Source organism: Pseudophryne corroboree, chromosome 8, assembly GCF_028390025.1.
Source record: "Pseudophryne corroboree isolate aPseCor3 chromosome 8, aPseCor3.hap2, whole genome shotgun sequence".
Classification (NCBI taxonomy): domain Eukaryota; kingdom Metazoa; phylum Chordata; class Amphibia; order Anura; family Myobatrachidae; genus Pseudophryne; species Pseudophryne corroboree.
Window position 1 is genome coordinate 230,818,065 of NC_086451.1, and position 24,556 is coordinate 230,842,620.

Sequence of the window (24,556 nt, forward strand, 5' to 3'; positions counted from 1 at the left end):
AATTCTGGCTGACGGTGGCGGAGGTCAGACCACCACTGCTCAAGCTGAACTATGGTCCGACGGGTGCTTGACCGTCACCCGCAGTCTTCTGCGGACATCCGCGTAGGCCGCACGCTATCGGGAGTTGGGGATATACGGCCCCGCACAGCCTACGTGGTGGTCCATAATAGCTGTTAGCTCCCTCATAGAGAATGCAGCAGCTCGCATGGTGCCAATGGTGTTTTCTTCACATGGTCTAATATTTATACTGTGTGCTAACTGTTGATTGGATGACACCTGTGATGGTGTCATCTTTATTAATAAGCTTTATTTATCTTACCAGATATCACATCCTTTACCAGCCAGTATAGGAATTTCGAAAAATCCCTTAATAGACATTGGGGGATTCTAAAGAAGGACCCCATCATTGGGGGGTGTATCCCACCTAAACCTAAGTGTATCTTCAAAAAGGCCCCCAATCTCAGAACAAGTCTTGTAAAAAAAAGTGCCCAGCCTTTGAAAAAAGCAATGTGCACTATAAAATCCAAAGGTTTTTTCGATGTGGGCTCTGTTTGGGATGTCGTGGGATACCGAGTAAAAACAGTAAGATTACGGAAGTATCCACCAATGGCCATAATTGTAAGATAGTGGATTTTGTAACTTGCAACACATCTAATGTGATCTACGCTACTGAATGTATATGTGGCCTATGGTATATAGGCCGAACTTCTAGATCACTCAAGGTCCGCATTGGTGAACATTTAAGGAACATAAGGAATGGTCTCACCACCCATGCACTATCAGAGCACTTTATGTTAAAGCATCAAAGTAGTACTTCTGGTATTAAACAATTTTGTGGTTTTAAACATGATAAAGGACATTGGAGATGGAAGAATGTCTCCTCCCAGCTGGCTAAAGCAGAAATGAGGGCTATTTATGATTTAGGCATTCTCAAACCAGGGGGATTAAACCTGGATTTTGAGGTGAAATGGTTTTAGAAAGAAAAAAGAAAAGATTTTTTAGCCCACACTTCCTTTTTTATACTATGAATTTTTTACACTGTGCATCTTTTTACATTATACTAATTCATGCATCTTGGATCTGTGTTTAGAGGAGAGGTTTTTAGTTTTGTTAGGTAAAGAGATCATAATACGCCCATTTGTTTATGTATATATCACCAGAAGTGATGTTACGGACGAGGTTTTAAAATTATATTTTATTTGGGGAGAAATTATTCAATATTTTTATGTGTCATGCCTCTATGTTTTATTCCAGCGTGATTTCTGACATTAGATTACCATAAACAAGTGGCTGAACAGGAGGATTATCTGATCTGCAGTGACGGGAGGCGGAAGAGATGTGACGCAATCCGGCTCTGAGCAGCGCTTTGAATATAGAGACGCGGGTCCCCATGACAACGGGGACGCCGTGCGGCGCCTGATTGGACACTTATTGGAGACAGGGTTGCCATGACAACAAGGGGGAAATGACGGACTGGTACAGTAGAGGACCATGGAACTTTTAGTTTATTTATAGGGTCCAGCTGGAACTGTTGGCCTGTGATTGGTGCCCTGGATATTTAAATATATGTGTTTATGGAGAGATCAGCACTATATGTCTGCACCTTGAAAAAGACCCCAGCATGGGGTTGAAACGCGTCGGTGGTGTCCTTGGAGCTAACAACAATACTTACAGTGGAGTGGAGTGGAGATTTTGTATCCAGTAACATCAAGCAGGTTTACTGGGGGCAATCCGGAACCCTTTAGATAAAACCCACATGCTTTTTTAGAACTGTTTGGCCACAGTTCTTTACTATCTGGTAATTACCCGCTGTACTTGTTTTAGCCCTGGGATTTGTGCTATATTTCAGTTTGATTTGTATTTGTCTTTGTGTATCTTAAACGGTATTTCACTATATACACTTTTTCTCTTTGTGCACGGTACCTAATAATGATGAACACACAAGGAATACATTGGATCCGGAAAGCAATTTTAAGCGCTGGTTAAGTCTTACTCTCCAATTTATTTATTCATGAGCACTTTTTGGTTAGGGTTGGAGGAGACCTCACAGGAGTGTTGAGTAATTTACTAGCTGCTGTTGCGCACTTGACATTTCTTTACTTTTTCTATTATTTATCTTACTGTATATTAACAATGTGGTGTTTGTTCCTCTTGCGTAAACATATGCGACTATTTGCGACTGTCAGTGCTAAAAACCTCACTGTTATAAAATTATTGACAACTCACCAAATTTGCCAGCACCATTCAGCTAAAAAAATCCAGGATTGTTGTATTAGTGTGGCAATGTGTATATGGTGTTTGAAAAATAAAGCATAGATTCAATCAGAGGATTGCATGTCAAAATAACAAAAACATCAAACAATGTTCCATTTTAATTGTAACCATAAACAAAATAAACATTAGGATATAGCCAATATATATGTTAACCCCAAAACAATACTGTTGTTCAGTAGCCATTTACATACATATCATTTTCATAGTAAGTTAATTCCCTACTCAAAACACATACACATATAATATTTATATGTCAAACTGTCATTTTTTTTAGTTAAAAAATCAAATCTGGAGCCACATATGTTATCCCTTACACAAATATCAATATAAAAACTACCATAAACAAGTGTCTAACGTGTTCAGGACATAAGCATACCTGAAATAATCTCGGACTATTCGTGCCCTAAGGGCATGTCCCCACTGGGCCTCCGAGCCCCGGATCCTTGTCCGGCCAAACCCTGGCCCCTCATCCTCTCTGGCCAATTCCTCACTTGGAGGAAGCTCCACACGCCTCTTTACAGCAATATTGTGCAGGATTACACACAGGACAACAATTTTACTTACCATTTCCGGCGAGAACATGAGGAGCACACGTAAGCGTCCTTTCAGGACACCAACTGTGCACTCCACCAGCTGCCTAGTGGCTGTAAGCGCGGAATTAAATGCCATTTGTGGCCCTGATGTCGGTGTGCTGTAAGGTCATGAGCCAGGGGGTGCAAGGGTATCCATGATCGGGGGAGTGGCCATGACGGCAAGCGGGTAGGAAGCAAGGCACAGGAGCTCCCCGGGCTATTAATCCTTCTTTCCTCCTTGGCCCCTTTTCCGGAGCTACATTTTAGCTGCTACAGTCATCTGTCTCCCCAGGGCAGCGGCGGGCGTCCTTGGTCATCTCCCGTGTGAGTCTCCTGGCCGTGCCAGCTGCCGCCCGTGATTTAGGCCTAGGCTGCCTGTGCATCGCCGGCCTCAATTTTGCGGTGCCCCACCACACTGCTGCGGGCGCACGCAGGTGCAAACCCGCTGTGAAGATTGACACTGCAAACAGCCTGGAGTGTGTGGCACCCCCCTGTACCCCCTGGAGAATTGTACCTGGCTTTTTCTGATCCCTGTGTATGGGCTCTACACCTCTACTGGAGGAGGGGGGAGGCTGTGGGCCCGGCAGCCATCTTGGAAGCAGCTCCCTCTGCAAATCCCCACTGCACTGTGACTCTGAGGAGCCTGAGGGGCTGGGTGAAGTGACCCTGGACACACTGCCCTGCTTTCCTATAACTTAGCCCTTATTGAGTATATATCCTTGGGTCCTTCTGATCCCCCCCTCTTACATCACTGAATGTTTGGGATTTTTGTGCTCTATTGATACTACATATCCTAATCACTGCTGAGTTTCCTGACACTGAATATCTGGGACTTGCATGCTGTCCGAGCCTACCTGGACCCGTGTTTGTGCCTGGTCGGTGGTTCAACCCTTGGATACCATGGTGAAAGACAGCCAACGCACGGCTGCGGCTAAATTGGAGAAGTTTGCCTGCCAGTCTACTAACCAGCCGGCGCAGTCGTCTCCTAAATCATCCCCTTCTACTCGTCCTGATCCCCCGGCCGGGGCCGACTCGGGCGTGGCTATGCCGCCATCTGCTCCTTCCATTCAACAGGTTCTGGAGGCTATAGCAGCGAGCGAACAGCGTTTGTCGGACAAAATGGAGAAAGTGCAGTGCGATCTTTCATTATTGCGTCAGGATGTCCAACGTATCCAGGAGAGAGTGGGTGAAGCCGAGACGCGGGTTTCTAATCTGGAGGATCTATGTGGCCCCCTGAAGCAATCCATCTCTGCAGTGTCCCAGCAAGTTTCAACAATGCAAATCAAGCTCCTGGATATGGAGGGACGCCTCCGTAGAAACAATGTGCGGTTTGTGGGCATGCCTGAAAAGAAAGAGCTGGCACATCCTGAGGACTTTCTGGAGTCATGGCTTAAGGAGGCATATGGTGCAGACTCCTTTACATCCCTGTTTGCGGTGCAGCGGGCTCACAGGGTACCTTTCAGGCCGTTACCTCCAGGTGCCCCACCATGAACTTTTATTGCCAAATTTTTGCAATATAAAGACCGGGCGCACTGTCCTGCGCCTGGGCCGCACAAAGGGGCCCTTGCTTCGAAATGTTGTCCGGGTGTCGGCATTTCCAGATTTTGCAGCGGATGTCCAAAAAGACCGGGCCCAATTCCTGCCCATCAAGCGGTGTCTTCGAGACCTGAATCTCCTACTCGATGCTGTTCCCCTCCAGGCTACGTGTGGTGGCGGATGGCGAGACCAAATTCTTCAATTCTCCGAGGGAGGCAGCGGCATGGCTGGACAGATATGCTCTGGGCGCCCGTCAGCTGGCTCCGGACTGACATCCAGTTTTATTTCTTACATGGGCCTAAAGCATGCAAGTATATGTCCGGGGAGCAACCTCTTGTTTTAGTGGTTCTAGACTTTGCTGCGTAGTATTGTATACACATAGGTTTTTGTACTGGGACTTTAGGTTTTTTATGCTAGGCATTTGGATCTCCAGGGTTGGGGTTTTGTTAGGGATATGTGTATGCCACAGTTCAGGGAGGTATACGGGGAGGGGGGCTGTTGTTTGGGCGCTGTTTGTTTCTATATGGGTTTTTACCTTCAGTTTATTGTTTTCTATATGTCTGTATTTTAATATGTGAAGTGATGATGTGTTGTTTTGGCTGGCTCGGCTCGCGGCCCGGGGTCTGCGGACGGCATGGTTTCTGGGGTAGCGCTTTGTATGGGCGGGTGGATACATGGCTAATTTTGATAATGTGGCTCCCTATCCACCCTGCGTGGTGTATATCTGTTGCGTCCCAGATGACTACATGGATGCAATGCCAGCCTTAAAATTTCTGGCGTGGAATGTCCGGGGTATTAACAATAAAGTAAAGCAATCCCTTGTACTTAAAATGATTAAGAAATACGACCCGAATATCGTCTGTTTGAGTGAGACCCACTTAGAGGGAAACAGACTGTTGTCGCTCCGCAGACCTTGGGTGGGATGGGCATTTCATTCCTCTCACTCTTCCTTCTCTCGAGGGGTGTCGGTCATGATAAAAAGAACTGTCCAGTTTGAATTGATTACAGTGAATACTGACCCTTACAGCAGGTTTGTGTTTATGGAATGTAAATTGAGCTCCTGTAATTTTTTCCTTCTATCAGTATATGTTCCTCCACCATTCTCGTATGATGTTTTGCAAAAAGGCGCCTCATTTATCGCCTCTTCCCCTCACACCCCTGTTATTTGTTTGGGGGACTTCAATAACGTGTTAGATATTTCCCTGGACAGGTGGAAGTCTCCTCAGACTCCCAGGGTGGGGGGTAGCCCATCTAAATTTGCAGACTTTGTGAATAGTATGCAGTGGGTGGATGCTTGGAGGGCTCGGTATCCCACGCTTAGGCAATTCTCATGTTTTTCCAGCACACATGGCTCATTTTCCAGAATCAACCTGGCCCTGGTCTTGCCTGAGCTTCTGCCTAGAATTGTAGATGTTCATTATGAAGCACCGGGTGTATCAGATCATTCACCCTTGATATCTATAGATGTGGAGTGCCAGAGGGGACAGTCATATTGGAAGTTACATCCATCCTGGTTGGCTCAGTTGGGCGACTGTTCAGACCTGACAACCCAGTGGGAGGGTTGTCTGTGGATAATGTGGCCTCGGCCCCGGCGCCTGTTATCTGGGATTCATTTAAAGCTTTTTTACGTGGCACGCTGTTGGTACAATTGCTGCTCACAAATTGTCATGCAGGGAGAGGGAGAGAGAACTTGAATCTGAATTTAGGGACCTCGAGATCCGCTATTTGGCAGAGGGCACCTCTACGCTTAAAACACAATGGTTGGCAGCTCAGGCGGCATGGATGGCTCCCCTATCAGATAAAAATGCGCGTTCTCTTTTGTTTCGAGCAACTAATTTATATATGCAGGTGGATCGATCGAGTAGCTTAGAAAGTTCGTGACTCTGCGCACCGAGTATACCTGTTCGGGCTAGCTGCAGCACTTAGGTGACTAACCTATAGACAGTAATCGGTGATTAAATGCTGCGCTCGGCCCTATTCATTGTGCGGGTGTCTCCTATATATACAAAAAAATGGCCAATGTGTAGAAATATGGACCTTGCACAATATAGGTAATATATCTTTACTGATCAATTCAAAAAGTAATTAATGACATAGATCATTGAGCCGCGACTGTTCTTCATCCCCCGTGCAGACGTTTCTTGCCTCCACGGCTGACTGACATCTGGTGAGCGTCCGTACACTGACGCGTCACTGGAGTTCAGGGCCAGGGTGGCTTGATTAGTCCCCCATCCAGACAGTTCGTGCTACAGCGGCTGACTGAGATCCGGCGAGCGTCCGTACACCGACGCTCAGTCAACAATGCAATTATAGTGAAACCAGCGGACAAAGGGGGGGGGGGAATAGTCATCTTGAATAAAACAGAATATTTAAAAGAAGCACATAGGATTCTAGACGACACGCAAACATACAAGAAACTCAAACAGGACCCCACGAACACTTTCCATAAACAACTCGAGACACATCTTCAGAAGGGCCTAGGGGCAGGTATTCTTAACAAACAGGAATATCAATTCATACAGACACAACATCCAATCATTCCAGTGTTCTACTATCTGCCCAAAATTCATAAAAACCACACCAACCCACCGGGAAGACCGATCATTTCAGGGATAGGTTAACTTACATCCAACTTATCACAGTATCTAGACTCATTTTTGCAGCCATATGTACTGAAACAATGCTCCTACTTGAGAGACACAACGCATATACTGAACCGTCTACAAGAAGTATGTTTGGGATGAAAAAACTTTGCTGTTGACCACAGATATTACATCACTGTATTCAGTCATAGACCATGATCAGGGTATTGAGAGTATTGATTACCACTTAGAACAGGGCCAAGATCTCACACCGCTACAACGTAGTTTTATCATTGACAGCATAACCTTTATACTGAAGCATAATCACGTATGGTTTGAGGGCATCTACTACTTACAGACTACGGGGACAGCAATGTGCACGAGATTCGCCCCAAGCTACGCCAATCTCTTCATGAGCTGGTGGGAGGACCATTACATCTGGCCCGAGGCGGGGCTTGGGGAGAATCTCGTGCTCTGGACCAGATACATTGACGATATCTTTTTCGTCTGGCGGGGGGATGAATGTACTCTCACGGATTTTCTCACACACATGAACACCAATAACAATAATTTAAAATTTACCACCCATTACAGCAAATCCAACGTCGAGTTCTTAGATCTCAACATCTTTATTGATAGTGGGAGCATACAGACCAACACATTCAGGAAAACTGTAGATGTTAACAGCTTCATTTTATTCTCCAGTGGACACCACCCAAGCTGGCTCAAAACAATTCCAAATGGACAGTTTACTAGACTAAGAAGAAATTGCTCAAGAGTAGGTGACTATAGGACACAAGGGAGCGAACTTGCGAAACAGTTTAGGGAGAAAAGGAACGAGAACAGGCTAGTAGAAGAGGCTTTTAAAGAGGTCGAGGAAACAGACAGGACTAAGCTACTTGAGTATAGAAACAAGGACAAGACAACAGGGATGCAAGAGATCAAATTCATAACAGACTATTCCCAACAAGCACCATTATTGCAAAACATCTTAAAGAAACATTGGCCTTTATTGTTGGAGGATGAATCCTTAGGAGAGCATATACAGGCAAGACCTAAGGTCGTTTACAGGAAGGCACCCGATCTAAAACAAAAATTAGTCCACAGCCATATTCCCCCTAAGAAAACAACGCAGTTGACCATTAACAACACTACACCAAAAAAGGGCTTTTATCACTGCGGTACATGCAAGGGGTGTAGGAATTCAAGAACGATCAGTACTAAACCACAATTGGGATTCAAATCCAACAATACAGACAGAGTGTACGACATAAGGGATAGGATCACATGCACCACCAAAGGGGTCATATACCTGTTGGAGTGCGCCTGCTCGAAACAATATATAGGTAGGACGACAAGACAGCTCAAAACAAGAATCAGCGAGCATATTTACAACATAAAACGAGGCTATGAAGACCATTCCCTGTCCAAACATTTCAAAGACTACCATAATAAGGACCCCCGCTCATTAAAATTTTTAGGGATACAAGAGGTACAACACAATTGGAGAGGGGGGGACTACACAGAGAGGATTAACACTATCGAGTTACGATGGATGTACGAACTTAAGACACTGACCCCATACGGTCTGAACAAATACAACGAAGTAAAATCCATCGTTTGCAGAAAAAGACATTGGCCCTCATTCCGAGTTGTTCGCTCGGTAAAAATCTTCGCATCGCAGCGATTTTCCGCTTAATGCGCATGCGCAATGTTCGCACTGCGACTGCGCCAAGTAAATTTGCTATGCAGTTAGGAATTTTACTCACGGCTTTTTCATCGTTCTGGCGATCGTAATGTGATTGACAGGAAATGGGTGTTACTGGGCGGAAACAGGCCGTTTTATGGGCGTGTGGGAAAAAACGCTACCGTTTCCGGAAAAAACGCAGGAGTGGCCGGAGAAACGGAGGAGTGTCTGGGCGAACGCTGGGTGTGTTTGTGACGTCAAACCAGGAACGACAAGCACTGAACTGATCGCAGATGCCGAGTAAGTCTGAAGCTACTCAGAAACTGCTACGAGGTGTGTAATCGCAATATTGCGAATACATCGTTCGCAATTTTAAGATGCTAAGATTCACTCCCAGTAGGCGGCGGCTTAGCATGAGCAAATCTGCTAAAATCCGCTTGCGAGCGAACAACTCGGAATGAGGGCCATTAGTCCTAGTATTTACCGAGATCTGTAGTAAGGTTTTACCACATGGTTTTTAGATCCAATATCCCATTACGGCATGTGAAACCATATATACATGGATGTATCATCATATATGTGTACATGGTTTATGTTTCCGACTCATTTATACAGAAACATTTAGAGTGTGATACACAACATCTGTTTTTAACAAAATGCTAGCGAACAAAAGAACAAAACTTGCTACGACACAGAGATAATAAGTACCTAAATTACCATAAGGAATTATATTACGCAGGGAGCTGTCCCCTTTAGCATTTGACAGCAAGATTACCATTAGGAACAATGTTGTATGATATCCATTTATTGCACATGTTTCTGCACATTCATGCACATGTATATACTTTTATATGCATCTGTATTTACATAGAGTTTTGTTGTCATGCATTTTATTTATTCAATCCCATTGAACATGGACGTGGGACTGTAGTTTACCAGAGTAACCTGGTTCTAGCCTTAAATGGAAGGCTAGAATTTCTAAGATTGACAGTATCATGGACCAATCAGTGACTGAACCAGATGGACCAATGGGAGGGTAGAACTCCCAAGACTGACAGCATCACTGACCAACCAGGAACTTAATTAGATGGACCAATAGGAAATGCACTCTTTGAGACCTGCAGAAGGCGGGGTATTTGAAATTATACCCTTTATAAAGAGCACCCATGGAGAGGACATGCAAAGACTCCCAGAGGAAGGCCCCTAGTGGGATGAAACGCGTTGGAGAGACACACATTGGAAACCACCTCGACAGAGTACAGGACCCGTGCACGGGAGAAAGACAGGACACTAGGCTGAGAACGCGTCATCGAGAACTCCGCTAACAAACACTACAAGGCGAAACCAGAGGAAGAAGCCGGTGACGGGAGGCCATTATCGGCGGTGACAGGTGAGCAGAGTCAACTTCCCTACACGGCGGGGGGGACGGTCAGCGGTTCATTGAGCCGCGACTGTTCTTCATCCCCTGTGCAGACGTTTCTTGCCTCCACGGCTGACTGACATCTGGTGAGCGTCAGTACACTGACGCGTCACTGGAGTTCAGGGCCGGGGTGGCTTGATTAGTCCCCCATCCAGACAGTTCGTGCTACAGCAGCTGACTGAGATCCGGCGAGCGTCCGTACACCGACGTGCCGCCGGAGTTCAGAGCCGAGGCAACCTGACTAGTCCCCGGGGGGGTAGTTTGACAGACCCTATCCGTACGGCGGGGAACACGGCGAACGTCGCACACAGCCGCTGCCGTGATATACTCCCTGCCGAGACAGGTCCCTGCTTACACAGCACACGATCACCCAGGGAGCGCTGGTGAACCGGCGCTCTGCAGGGGAACGGGGCTGCAATAGGGCGGACCAGTCCGGAGGGTATTGCTCCCAACACACACCCGGTCAATACCCACCGAACACCGTGAAGAACTACTCCCATAAGGTATACCTAAGTGCAAGTAGCTACTCGGACGAGCGGGACGCCGCCGTCCGAAGGACATTCTAGACTGTGTTTCCCTTAGTCTCTTTGGTCACTCACCAAGGGTCAGGTACCGCTCACATTACCGTGTTGACCAGGAGGTTAATATCACTTGTTGCGGGACATTATACTTTAATTTACTTTACTTTTAATTTATTTGCAGGATTAACTGTATTTAATCCTTATGTTACTTATATTTCTCATTTGTTTGGAAGATCTATGTCATTAATTACTTTTTGAATTGATCAGTAAAGATATATTACCTATATTGTGCAAGGTCCATATTTCTACACATTGGCCATTTTTTTGTATATATAGGAGACACCCGCACAACGAATAGGGCCGAGCGCAGCATTTAATCACTGATCGCGTAGCTTGTTGGCCCACTTGGTACATTACAACTGGCCTGGGACTACGTTTGCGCAGATGTCTGGTCCTGATGGCTCCATTGTAGACAACACCCCAGACATTGCGCAGCTGTTCCTTTCGTATTACAGAGATGTATATGGATCTCAGCTGGCATGCTCCACGGAAGACTTGGACATATATTTGAACAGTATATCCCTCTCCAAACTCTCCTCTGAGGCTAGTGACTATTTGGACGCGCCTTTGACTTTAGAAGAGATGACTGCAGCAGTGGGTTTGTCTCCCAATGGCAAGTCTCCGGGATGTGATGGTATTCCCACTGAGCTATACAAAAAACATATTGAGTTCTTTGGCCCTAAGTTGCACGATATGTTTATGGATATATTAACCACTAGCCAACTTCCTCCCTCAATGTCTGAGGCTGTTATAGTGTTTCCGAAGCCTGGTAAGGACCCCAGACTCTTAGAGTCCCATAGGCCGATCTCTCTCATTCCCACCAATGCTAAGATCCTGGCAAAAATTTTGGCGGTTTGGCTTAACTCGGTTATTAAATCCATAATACATAAGGATCAATCTGGCTTTATGCCAGGAATGTCCACGTCTATTAACCTGCGCAGGCTGTATACTATTCTGCAAGCTCCACATGATTTCCCCTCGGACTCGGTCGTGGTCTCATTGGACGCAGCTAAGGCGTTCAATAGTGTTGAATGGTCCTACTTGTGGGGAGTCATCAAATGTATGGGCTTTGGCCCTAACTATATACAATGGATCAGATTGCTATATCAAAGTCCAAGTGCCAGGATTTTGGTAAATGGATACATTTCTTCCTCTTTTACTTTGTCTCAAGGCACCAGACAGGGATGCCCCCTCTCCCCTGCCTTATTTGCCATAGCCATTTAGCCTTTGGCTTGTTTGATTAGGTCACACCCGGACATTGGGGAATTGCTACAGGCCTTTGTATAGACAAAATTGCCCTGTTTGCGGATGATCTGCTGTTTTTCCTACATGATTATGCTGTATCTATGCCTATTTTGCTGCAGGTCATTGAGGAATTTGGCGGCTTTTCTGGTCTCCGTATCAACTGGTCCAAGTCATTTATTATGCCCGTCATTGGTTCTCCTCCCCATGTCCCGAAGCTCAATCTGCCGCTATGCTGGACAGACCAGTTTAAATATCTTGGAATCCAAGTTACGAATAATCCTTCAGATTTTATACCTCTGAACCTTGACCCACTTATGCAACTGATTATACGTAAGTCGAGAGCTTGGTGTAAGCTTCCACTGACAGTGACAGGCAGGGTTAGCCACATTAAAATGATAGTCTTGCCCAAACTATTGTATATTATTTTGCAATCTCCGGTGTATATCTTTCCGGCATTTTTTAGGAAATTGAATAGTATATTATCATCCTTGATCTGGGCCAACAAACGGCCTAGAATACAGCTGAATACCCTCACTAGACAAAAAGCTGATGGTGGATTGGCCTTACCCAACTTTCAATTATATTAGTATGCGGCTCAGTTGTCACATCTTAGCACTTGGATACAGGGTGGGGATGCTGGTTCTTTACATTGGGCGTTTCTCCAGTGCTACTACCCGGCCTCTCTCCGGCGCAGGTTTTGCTGAGTGGGAATGTTTCTCGGTTCTCTCCCCCTATTGTATTCCAGGCCATGAAAATCTGTCTCGCCCTGAGGGGTTTGCTCGGGTTTGATGGTATGGACCCGGATACTCCCCTCTGGCACTTTGCTTCGTTTCCTGAGCTGGGGGCTCTTGAGGGCAGGGTGGTATGGGCTCCTCACTCCATAGTCTCCATATCCCAATTGTACAGCGATGGCACAATTAAATAGTTTCAGCAATTAAAGGAGGAATATAGTCTGCCTAATTATTACTTTTATAGGTTCCTACAACTCCAACATGCCTTGCACTCACAGTTTAGGAACTCGCCCCCAGTGCTTTGCCCCTTTCCCATAAAGATCTTTTTAAGCTCACTGGGACGAGTTAAGGTGATCTCTTTCACATACTCGTACCTTCTTAAAACACTTCATGCAGACCCTCTGTCGAGACTCCGTGTGCGTTGGGAGTTTGATCTGGGCCCCATAGATGAGGAAGACTGGGAGCTTGCCCTGGAGTACCCGTGTATGGTCACTAAATCGCTTAGGTTTCTACAAATACAATTCTATATTTTGCATAGATCCTATATGACACTGGCTCGGCTGGCTAGGTTTGGGGCTGGTAATCTAGCTGTTTGCCCTAAATGCGGGGCTGCTGAGGGATCCTTTTGGCACCTTGTTTGGGACTGTCCATCAATACAGGTGTTTTGGTCTGGGGTCGGGTCGATTCTGGAACACACGGGGATACCTAGAAGCATGCTGACCCCGAGATTTTGTATACTGGGAATGGAAGACCATGATTCATGGTACAAATGGGAGGGCCTCTATGCTCGCAGTATTTGTGCCCTAGCCAAGGTGTGTATTGCGAGGTCGTGGATGGCCTCACATTTTCCTTCTATATCTGCTTTTAAGGCCCTGGTGAATTACACTCTTTTTAAAAACCGCTATATATATATATATTAAAAATAATGCCATTTCTAAATACGAGAAAATATGGTCCCCTTGGATTGAATCTGTATACTGCTCTTGCGTTATAGGGAGTACTGAGCCCTAGCGCCGGAATACGCCTTGGCCCTCCTGTGCTGAGTTGTGATACTACACAATGATACTTCACTTTCTTTATTCTTGTTGCCTTTAGGACTGTTTTTGTTTGTTTTGTTTTTTGTTTTTAAAAGTTTTATGTAGGTTATACTAAAGCCTACTAGTTGGATTTGTAAAAGCAAATTAACTGGGGAGAAAATTGAAAATTGTTTAATACGTTGCATGACAACCTGTTTACAGACATCGTAACTTCCTTATATTGCGGGATTGGTAATATCTTGGGAGTGATTTTATATGTGATGCATTTTTCTTTGCTCTTTATGTACCAAAACAATATATTGATGCAATGCATGATTATGCAATATTTGTTTCCACTTGTAAACTGCGATGTGTCATAAGTAACAAATATGGGATGCGGTCAAGATGCCGCCGGCCGGAATCCCGGCGGTCGAAATACCGACGCCGGAATCCCGACCGCCACAATCCCGACATATTCTCCCTCCGTGGGTGTCCACGACACCCATAGAGGGAGAATATAATAGTGTGCCCGCAGCGTGGCGAGCGAAGTGAGCCCGCAAGGGGCTGCGTTCCGCTCACCACCCCTGTCGGGATTGTGTGGTCGGGATTCCGGCGTCGGTATTTCGACCGCCGGGATTCCGACCGGCGGCATTTAGTACTGATCCCACAAATATGACCAACATAAAATCACCAACATTTTTTTTTCAACATTACGGCAATACAACTCACCCAGCAGCCACGTGTCTTGGCCTTCCATAAGTCTTAATTTTAGCCAGATCCCTGATTGCCTAATGATGTAGGAATCATGTGCACTGCCTGAGTACTTGGCATTCAGGGAAAGGATCTGGAGGGATGGGCCACAAACAACCATCACATTCAGAGAGTGTAACATTTTTTGGTTCCTATAGATTTTTTCATTATGGTTTGGGGCCACAAGTGGAACATGTGTCCCATCCACAACCCTAATAACGTGTGGGAAGCGACTACCCCCTTCCTGGAATTGCCATTTCAACACAGCTAGGGCCCCCACATCCAATGGTATTGATATAAACTTAATTCTTGATAAAAAAGCACCAATTACACGCTGCAGGATTTTCGAGAATGCTGACTGGGAGATTCCTACCAGCACCCCAACCATGTGCTGGTAGGAACCTGTGGCACAGAAATGTAACACAGCAAGGCAATGCTGGTATTGCTGTAGGATGCCGAATTGATCTATCTAGATCACTCTTTATTATTGAGTTTCTAGGATGACATGAGGGGGCAGCCTGTAGCGCCGCACCACCTCATCTGGCATACCAAACAGGGTGACACGGGTACGGAATATAGTAGGCCTTACACGCCTCCGTTGCCTTCTAGGAGGAGGGGCAGGCAGGGGTTGGATGACTTCGAACCCTAGATATGAGGCAACCAGCATTTTAAAAATAATAGTGTGAAAACAACATCCAATGTGTTCCAAAAAAAAAATATATATATATATATATATGTATATCGTAGGAGTGTACGGCACTCAGGACTCTGACAGTCGAATGAAGCAAGCCTTCTAAGCTGTTAACGTTTCAATTTATTCAATTTTCTTCAGAACATGTTCTGAAGAAAATTGAATAAATTGAAACGTTAACAGCTTAGAAGGCTTGCTTCATTCGACTGTCAGAGTCCTGAGTGCCGTACACTCCTACGATACAATTACTCTCTTGCCTCTGAGGGTTCAGTAAGGGCACCGGACCAAGCCACTCTATATACCAGAGAGTGCCGGATCATCACTTTATTATATATATGTATATATACCTAATTAAAAAAAACACTACACTTACTTCCGTATCATAAACCATATGATAATGTAGAACACCATATATTTGGGTAATATTTCACACAATTTTAACAAACAATACTACACCACAAATTAAACCACAACAACAAAATTATTATGCATATACTTACCTTGAACATGCAATTAACAAACAAATATACTTATGCAGAGAAGAAAACCACACAAACCTATGAGCATGCATATACTTACCAGCAGATGAACTGGAATACAAAAAACAGGCAAAAGGCCAAGAAAATAAAGTAAGGAACTCAGATATAATCTTTCTGGAGAAGCAAATGACAGCAAAAAAACATAAGCACAAGAAGATATACCAACACCCCAACACCCAAAACACACCTAGGAACATGCATATACTTACCAGCAGATTTATTTATTAACAGTTTCTTATATAACGCAGCAAATTCCGTTGCGGTTTACAACTGGACACAATTAGAAGACAAAACCAGGTAAAAACAAACAGTCATAGAGGTAGGGTAAACTGGAATACAAAAAAAAACAGGCATAAGGCCAAGAAAATAAAGCAAGGAACTCTGTCCAAAAAATCAAAATCAAATATAATCTTTATGGAGAAGTAAATGACAGCAAAAAACATAATAAGCACAAGAAGATATACCAACACCCCAGCACCCAAAACACACCTAGGAACATGCATATACTTACCAGCAAATAGATATACTGTTGGTCCAATTAAAATAAAGGAAAACAGATTCCAATTACAATGAAGGACATCACCACTACAAACTTCATACAATACAGACCAAAAAACCCATAAACCACCAGAAATTATTGTTAAAAAAATAAAAGCTGTGCGTTCGCACAACAACAAATAACTGCACTGCAACACATTGGGATGTGCTGCATACATGTCACCATACAACATACTAAACACAATTCTAAAAAATTACACGTCTACATAACATTACAAATACATTACTACATGGACCTAAGCTTGGAAGCACGGCTTTGTTTCAAACATCTAAACACAAACATATCTTACCTTGAATACTGGAGAACTCTCAAACTGTCTTGCTAACTCGCACACTTCTCAACATAAACTCCTGCATACACCCAAAAACACAGGCTGTATATAACATGCTTAAATAGTGTCAGCAATCAAAACATGTGTACCGATTTTGTATGCATCACCTGTGGACATCGACACACCTGCCATGGAAGGAACACATGTCTTGGCAGGTAAGTTTTGAAACATATATTGTCAAGTGTTTACTGTATTAGTTGGAATTTTTTTTTCTAATTTTAATATATTAAACTCTTTTTTTACAAAACATAGCACCGGAGGGGCATCCCAGTGAGGCTGAGGAGGGGGCAGAGGCAGAACTCTGGGAGGCAATGGAGTCAGCTGCCGCTGGGCTCCTGCTTTGAAGGGGGCACCTCTCCTCCTGTTCTATGTGTTCAGCGACATTAATCAATTAAGTTGACAGCAGCCGGTATCTTTTCCGTAGCCGACTTCCCCACTAGTCATTACACATTACAAATTACACCCTCTTTATTATAGATACACTGGAAGCAGACACCTTACTGATAAAGCTATTTGCTCCTATAAAGGAAGCATGAGAATTATAACTATATGAAGTTATTTCTCTGACAATTTCAAGTAACTTCATATAGTTAGAATTCTCACACTTCCTGTGCAAGAGCACATATCTCCAACAGTAAGTGCATGCTTCCAGTGTAATAGGTTGTGGGTTCTAATCCTGGATATGACACAAATTAATTGTCAGAGAAATAATCAGCATTGGGAGTGACTGAGCAGATCTATGTAGGGTGTGGCTGGACCCCTACATAGATCAGCCTAGTTGCAACGGGTTTTGTAGTAGCTTCATATAGTTAGAATTAGTTAGAATTATAATTATAGAGGAGCGGCGCGTTCAGACGCAGCGGCTGCGAGCTTGCAGAGCCATGGGAGCAGTAGTAGGAGCAGTAGCAGGAGCATCGCTACCTACCATCAGACTCACCCTTTTGTTTGCAACGTGGATCGTGGGCCTGGGGGCTCTGCTGCCGTGTGGTCCATGTGGGATTGTGTACTCGCGGTGGGAGCTGCTCGCGGTCCGTTCCGCCTCTGGTCCCTCTGCTGCATCGCTGTCGCTGGGGGAAGCCGCGTGGGGGATCCTGCGGGCTTCCGGTGTCCTGGTGGCGGGCGGGCGGGCTGGTGCGGCCAGGGGTGTGCGGCCGGCGGGCGCCGGTGTGCGGGCTGGCGGGGACGCTGGCTGGCCTCCGGGCGCTGCTGCTGTGGATGTGGGAGGCGCTGGCCGGCCTCTGAGTGCTGCTGCTGCGGCGGGCTCGCAGGCTAGTTCCGGGGTCAGAGGAGGTGATGGCCCGAGGCATGCTGGGTGCTCCTCTGGTCAGGAGAATTGTGGTGGATCCTGCGGAGGTCTCAGGAGGACCGTGGTTGCTAGGGGCTGGAGGAGGCAAGGAAGCCTGGAATCTGGTCAGCCCGAGCAGCCTGAGCAACAAGACTCTGCCCATGAATGGAGGATGCCTAGTCCCTGGAGGGTATGCAAGCCCAGATGGAAACGCAGACCACGGAGAGAGAGGAAGCAAAAGCGGGGTAAAAGAGCAGGTATTAGGGTAAGACTTTATCTGTGCCCCTATAGACCAGCGCTTCCCAGTTTATTTATGGCAAACGTAAGATCTCTTACGAACAAATTGGATGAGATCCATGTGAGACTGGCAAACAAGTCCCCTTTAAAGACCTGCTCTCTCATGATTTTCACAGAGACATGGCTGAATGACTCTATCCTGGACTCTGTAGTTCAGCTTACAGATAGATCATTATTTAGATCAGACAGAACCATGGAATCTGGGAAAACGCGAGGAGGTGGACTATGTGTATACGTAAATAATAACTGGTGTACTGATGCCAGTCTTGTTGCGACTTTTTGCTCTGTAATTGTGGAATATATGGTGGTAAAGTGTCGACCATTCTATTTGCCAAGAGAATTTTCAGTGGCGTTGGTAATGGCCGTATACATTCCTCCCTCTGCTCATGTAGAATCTGCATTAGATATCTTGCACGCTGCTATAGTTAAACTGGAAACTAAATATGTTGAGGGGGTTCTTTTAGTAGCAGGGGATTTTAATCAGGCTAGATTGAAGGTAGTTTTACCAAAATTCTATCAATATGTTAAAGTCCCTACTAGAGGGGGAAATGTGTTGGACCACGTCTATTGTAATATTAAGGATGCTTATGCGACTTTTAGATATCCCAATATTGGTCATTCTGATCACATGTCCCTATTTTTGGTTCCAGCATACAAAACCGTAGTCCAACGGTTTAGGCCGACTAGTACTAGTATTACAGTTTGGCCTGAGGGGGCAATGCAGAAACTTCAGGATGCTTTGGAATTTACTGATTGGGGGTTGTTCATTGAAGAATCATTGGGGGATGATAATAATGTGAATGTGGACTCCCTTACTTCCATGGTCCTTGGTTATGTGTGTTGTTGCATACAGAGTGTAACAATTAAAAAGTGTGTTCGTACTTACGCAAATGATAAACCATGGATAAATGGTACGGTTCGAACCTTATTAAGTGAGAGAGACAAAGCTTTTAGATCTGGTGACCAAAATGTTTTTAGGGCTGCCCGTCAAAAATTAAAAAAGGGTATAATAGAGGCAAAAAGGGCCTTTTCTGTTAAACTCGAAAGCAAGTTTAAAAATGATAAAGATGCAAAAAGTCTGTGGAAAGGTATTCAAGATATCTCTGACTACAAAGTTAATAAGAACCCCTCTCATAAAGAGGCTGACAGTTCCCTAGGGGAGACATTAAATATATTTTACTCTCGTTTTGATAGCATGGCTGTTTCCCCTGTAGACTGGGATGGGAATCTGGAGAACGCGGAGCCCCTGGTACTGGATGAATTGTCTGTCAGACGGTGCTTTGCCAGTTCTAAATCAGGTAAGGCCCCCGGCCCAGATGGGATTCCGGGAAATGTTATCAAGACATGTGCTGAGCAGTTGGCTGGGATTTTTACTATAATTTTTAACCTTTCTCTTGCCACTTGTCATGTGCCTAAGTGTTTTAAGTCATCTATTATTGTCCCGGTCCCCAAAAATGGTAAGGCCAGTGAGCCAAACGATTACCGACCAATTGCTCTGACATCTCTTATAATGAAGGCCTTTGAAAGATTGGTTATGGGACACATAAAAAAAAGTATCCCAGCCAATCTGGATCCTTTTCAATTTGCATATAAAGCAAATAGGTCGACAGATGACGCTGCTATCACCTTGATTCATCGTGTGGCTACCCATCTAGAATCCACATGTTCCTCTGCGAGAATTTTGTTCGTGGATTACAGTTCGGCATTTAATACAGTAATCCCAACATCATTAGTGTTTAAATTATCTGAGTTGGGATTGAATAACTTTGTATGTAGATGGATCTTGGATTTCTTGACTAACAGGCCCCAATCTGTTAGATTGTACAATTCCCTGTCAAGCGAACTTGTAATCAGTACAGGGGTGCCTCAGGGTTGTGTACTGAGTCCCCTGCTGTACTCTCTGTTTACCTATGATTGCCATTCAAATTCGGAGTCAGTTCACATTATTAAATTTGCCGATGATATCGCAGTCGTAGGTTTAATAAGTAAGGACGATGAGTCAGAATATAGATCTGAGGTCGCTAGGTTAGAAGCTTGGAGTCAAACTAATCACTTAATTTTAAATGTAAAAAAAACAAAAGAAATGATTGTAGATTTTAGGAAAATTCACATGCAGCCTTCTTGTCCCCTAGTCGTAAATAACCAGGTTGTGGAGACAGTTGAGTCCTTTAAATTCCTGGGTATTAACATCTCCAATGACCTGTCTTGGGGTATCCATACACGATGTGTTGTTAAAAAATCTCAACAACGCCTGTTTTTATTGAGGAAAATGCGCATGGCAGGGATACGTAAGGAGATTTTAGTAAACTTTTATTCAGCAATTTTAGAGAGTGTCCTCACATACGGAATTATAGTATGGTTTGGAAACTGTACTGCTATAGAACGTAAGTCCCTTCAGAGAGTGGTTAAAACTGCAAGTAGAGTAATTGGAGTCAGCCTGCCCTGTATTCAGGATATATATGAAAAAAGGCTCCTCACTAAGGTGAAAAGTATTCTGGGAGATCTATCTCATCCAAATGGGGGGATGTTTTCTGTGTTGCCATCTAATAGGCGTTACCGTTCTATTCTTTGTCGGACAAACCGGTTAAGGGGTAGTTTTTTCCCAAAAGCAATAAACATGTTAAACCAGATAGGACTGAGATAAATTGACAATTGGGAATGTCTTGGGTTTAGGAGTGCTCTCTTCGTTCTGTTCTTATGGTCTCTGTATATGCTTGCTTTTTAGTTTCGTTGATTGTTCATTGAACTATTGATGACAATAAAGTATTATTATTATTATTATTATTCGGTTTTACTCGGATCTCAAAATGGCATCTTATTGGCTTACGGATGATATATGGGGTGGGGCACCAATATTTTTCTTGCCTCCGGGCAACTAGGACAAACTTACGCCACTAGGAGGGGAGAGGTAGTAACACCTCCAGTGTGGGCAGGAAATACCACCAGCCCAGCCCAACACTGGCACACCCCCCAAAGCAATCTCCCTGCAATTCTGGATGATAGCCAGTTATGGAATTAGAAACACCGAATTCCATGACCAAATGATCCAGGAGGTACGTGAGATGTCCTTTTCGACTCACTGACCTGACCACCTGTGTTCGCCAAGGCATGTGCGACATCAACTCCTCGGTCAAACAACTGAACAACACAATAGGACAAGGCATACAGACCATTGCTGGCCTCCTTGGCCACAGTCTCAGGGAGGCTCCAACACCTGGCTCATCCCCTACACCTGCCCAGGAACAAAATCCCACTGGGCAGGGCCCTCGAAGGTTAGTGCGCAGAACTACCACGGACCAACATCCCCTTCAGGCGGGGCGGAAAAAGAAGAAAAAATAAATTATCTCCATATGCATCCACATTTCCCAGCACCCATGTTGTTTATGTACTAAAATGGTTTATCAATGGCTTGTGGGACCAGAACGAAAATCTCCCTCCTGCTGAATGTGGTTTGTCATCTTCTCTTTTTGTTACCAGCCTGTGATACATTAGCCTGTGAACTTGGCCCACCTTCCTCTTCTGATTGTGGTCTGGCTACTTGGGTTTGGGTATTGTGTCAAAATTCTTCCTCAATTTGCCCCACATCTTCCTCAGCCAGGGTAATGAGACCAGTCTCTTGTTGTGTTTGATGGCCAGTAGATGGGGTTGCTTCACTACTGGGTACTGTCATCCTATTTTTTCACAGGCAGGTGTTTGTTGCTGTGCCATGTTCTGTTTGGACAAATATTATTTTTTCCTTACATGACATTATTTAATATTGTTTTGCCTAGTAACATTTTTTAAAATGTATTTTAATCCTGCTTGTGTCAATTCCAGAAAAACATGCGATGTTACATATAGAAAAGTACACAAATATACTTCACATGTATCTTGCTCCTTAGACAATATAAGGGCAGGAATCTGTTTGGTTACTATGGGCAACCAGCCATCTTAAATATAACTCACATCTGACCTAATTAATCAATACGGACTGGTGAAGAGAGAGATTCCTGACATGGGGGGTTATTCAGAGATGAACGCAGATCGCTGCATACGAAGCCAGTTCTGCGTTCATCTCCTCACATGCTGGGGGCCGTCCAGCACAGGGCAAGGCCACCCAGCATATGTGAGGCCACCTCCCAATGCTTCCGCAATTAGATTGCGGATGCTTCGGAACTAAGGTTGACTCCTGGCAGTGCTGCCTGGCTGCGCTGTCAGCCGGCCCACCGCCAATTGTTTAATCAGAGAAGCTGTATGACGTCATGCAGCCGACCCAAAAATGGTCCCGGCCCACTTCCGTCCTGGATGCTGCCACAATGTGTAAGTATGCGCAGACCACCTGAATGCAGTTGCTACGTACAGACGCGTGGCTGCGTTCGGGTCTGAATTATACCCTTGATCCTCTCTGGGTGAAATCACTATGCGTATGCGTGTGCATATCACTTTGACCCTTCACCATCAGCGCTTTCACTGCCAGTAACCAGGAGAAAATCCTTGCTAAGTATCCATGGCCTGGTAAATGTATGGCGTGATATGCTGCAATACATAATAATTGTAACCGCGGCTGCATAGTAACTAGCTAACATAGTACTATTTTATCATTTAATTTTATGTCTATGACCTAATATACTACAGGGTGAGTCTAACATATCCAAAATTCCGAAATACGGAATATTCCGAAATACAGAATTTTTTGGAGCACGACAGAGATAGTGACACCTTTGCTTTCTAATGGTTCAATGTACACAAACTTTGTTTCATGCACAAAATTAATATGTGTGTATAAGGTATATATGAAACATAAATGCATTCTGTGCTTAGACTTGGGTCCCATCCCGAAGATATCACATTATGCTATGCAAATATTCCAAAATATTCAGAATACATCTGGTCCCAAGCAATTTGGATATGGGAGACTATACCTGCACATAGACATTAATATAACTTGTTTAAACCATAGTTACTTATATTTCCAAGCATATCAAGCACAAGCAGAAACACGAACTTTGGCAGCTACATTGTGATGGATAAATTATTTGTAAGTGAACAAACAAAATGAAAGTGTTTACAAAGGCTCCTGTTTCCTGATTGATTTCCAAGGAGCGAAGCAAGGGTTAAACAATGCAATGCCCCTGGGACCTGCAGCTGCATATGCTATGTTAATTACATAGGCCACTGCTACTTTGTACAGTGCGAGTTATCACCTGCTTTTACTGACAATAGGCCTGTGTATTGGGGCCAGACGTATTGCGTCCCTGATCTCCTGGAGGGAGAAGCCACAAAAGATTCATGTAGTCCACACATAGGCACATGCTCCTGTGCTTTGCATATTATTTTGTGGTCTAGGGAGAGTGTGGCTTAAAGTATTATCCCATTTCTGCTGCTACAGAGGGGATGGTATCGGTATCCACGCGCTTGGGATGCCAGCAGTCAGAATACTGACAGCGGCTTCCCGATACCTAGTAGGTAAGTATACTACAAGTAATCCCTAACCTCCATAACCTTAACCCACCATTCCCGCAGCCTGACCCTAACTCCCCCCCCCCTTCCCCCTCAGCCTACTCCTAACCCTCCCCTAGGGTACCTAACCCTCCCCCCTGCAAGCCTATCCCTCCCCCCACAGCCTACACCTAACCACCGCTCCACCCCATGTCTTACCAGTGTGGGGTCCCGGCAGTTCTTCGTTCAGGATTCCAGCATTCGGGGTCCTGGCGTTGGCATTTCGATCCATGTTGGGATCCCACTGTCGGTATTCTGCGCAGTGACAGGATTCTGGTATCAGGATTCCGACTGCCAGGATCCTGACAGGATCCCCTACAGAGCTACCATTATATACTGTAATATTACTAGCTCAGGGGGTGAATTACTATGCAGCCTTAATTTAGCAAATCCAAGTTTGCCATCCTCCTATCCAATCAGGATTGTATCCATACCTGATTTAATAAACATAATCTTAAACTCCACACACGTCTAAAGATTATCATTCCAACAAGCCAGTTTTGCTCCCAAACGGGCATTCAGAGAAGTTTGTTTGTTTGGCTTAACCAACTTGTCAGATCATCCGTTGTCATTGGCTATCTGGCGCTTGGGAGTAAATGTACAATTGTCTTTTGCTGCCATAAATGACCAGATTTTCATTCCAACAGCCACTAAATTGTCTGGTTGGAAAGATAATCCCTAGATGTGTGGCCATCTTTAGTCCTGCCAAGTGAGTCCCCAATTAGTGCACTGGCAGTGGCTTCACAATGGAAGAGCTTTCCTGTGCAAATGATGGACAGACAGTCTGAGGGAAAGTATTCTCTCCACCTGGGACTGCCAATTAAGAATGGAATTGGCAGTATTTCTGCGTGCGTACCAGCGATAGTGACAGACAGGTGACTGGACACACAGACAGTCGTAGCACCCCTCAATAATTAGGAGCCGCCACTACACTTGTTGCATTTGTACAGAGACCATTCAATGTAATCACCTCTTTCTGGGC

At 44.8% G+C, this 24,556-nt stretch overlaps 1 long non-coding RNA gene across 2 annotated transcripts in view; it reads left to right on the top strand.

Annotated features, from left to right (window-relative positions):
• LOC134948846 (uncharacterized) overlaps positions 1–19,561 on the top strand; it is a 129,708-nt gene extending 110,147 nt beyond the window's left edge. The window contains exons 2-3 of one of the 2 annotated variants that reach the window (XR_010183047.1): positions 1,255–1,798; positions 19,291–19,561. This is a non-coding gene — a long non-coding RNA (uncharacterized LOC134948846). Of the gene's footprint in view, positions 1–1,254; positions 1,897–19,290 lie in introns of those variants that run through there. The other variant, XR_010183046.1, reaches the window with a different exon arrangement.
• Positions 19,562–24,556: the final 4,995 nt, after the last annotated feature.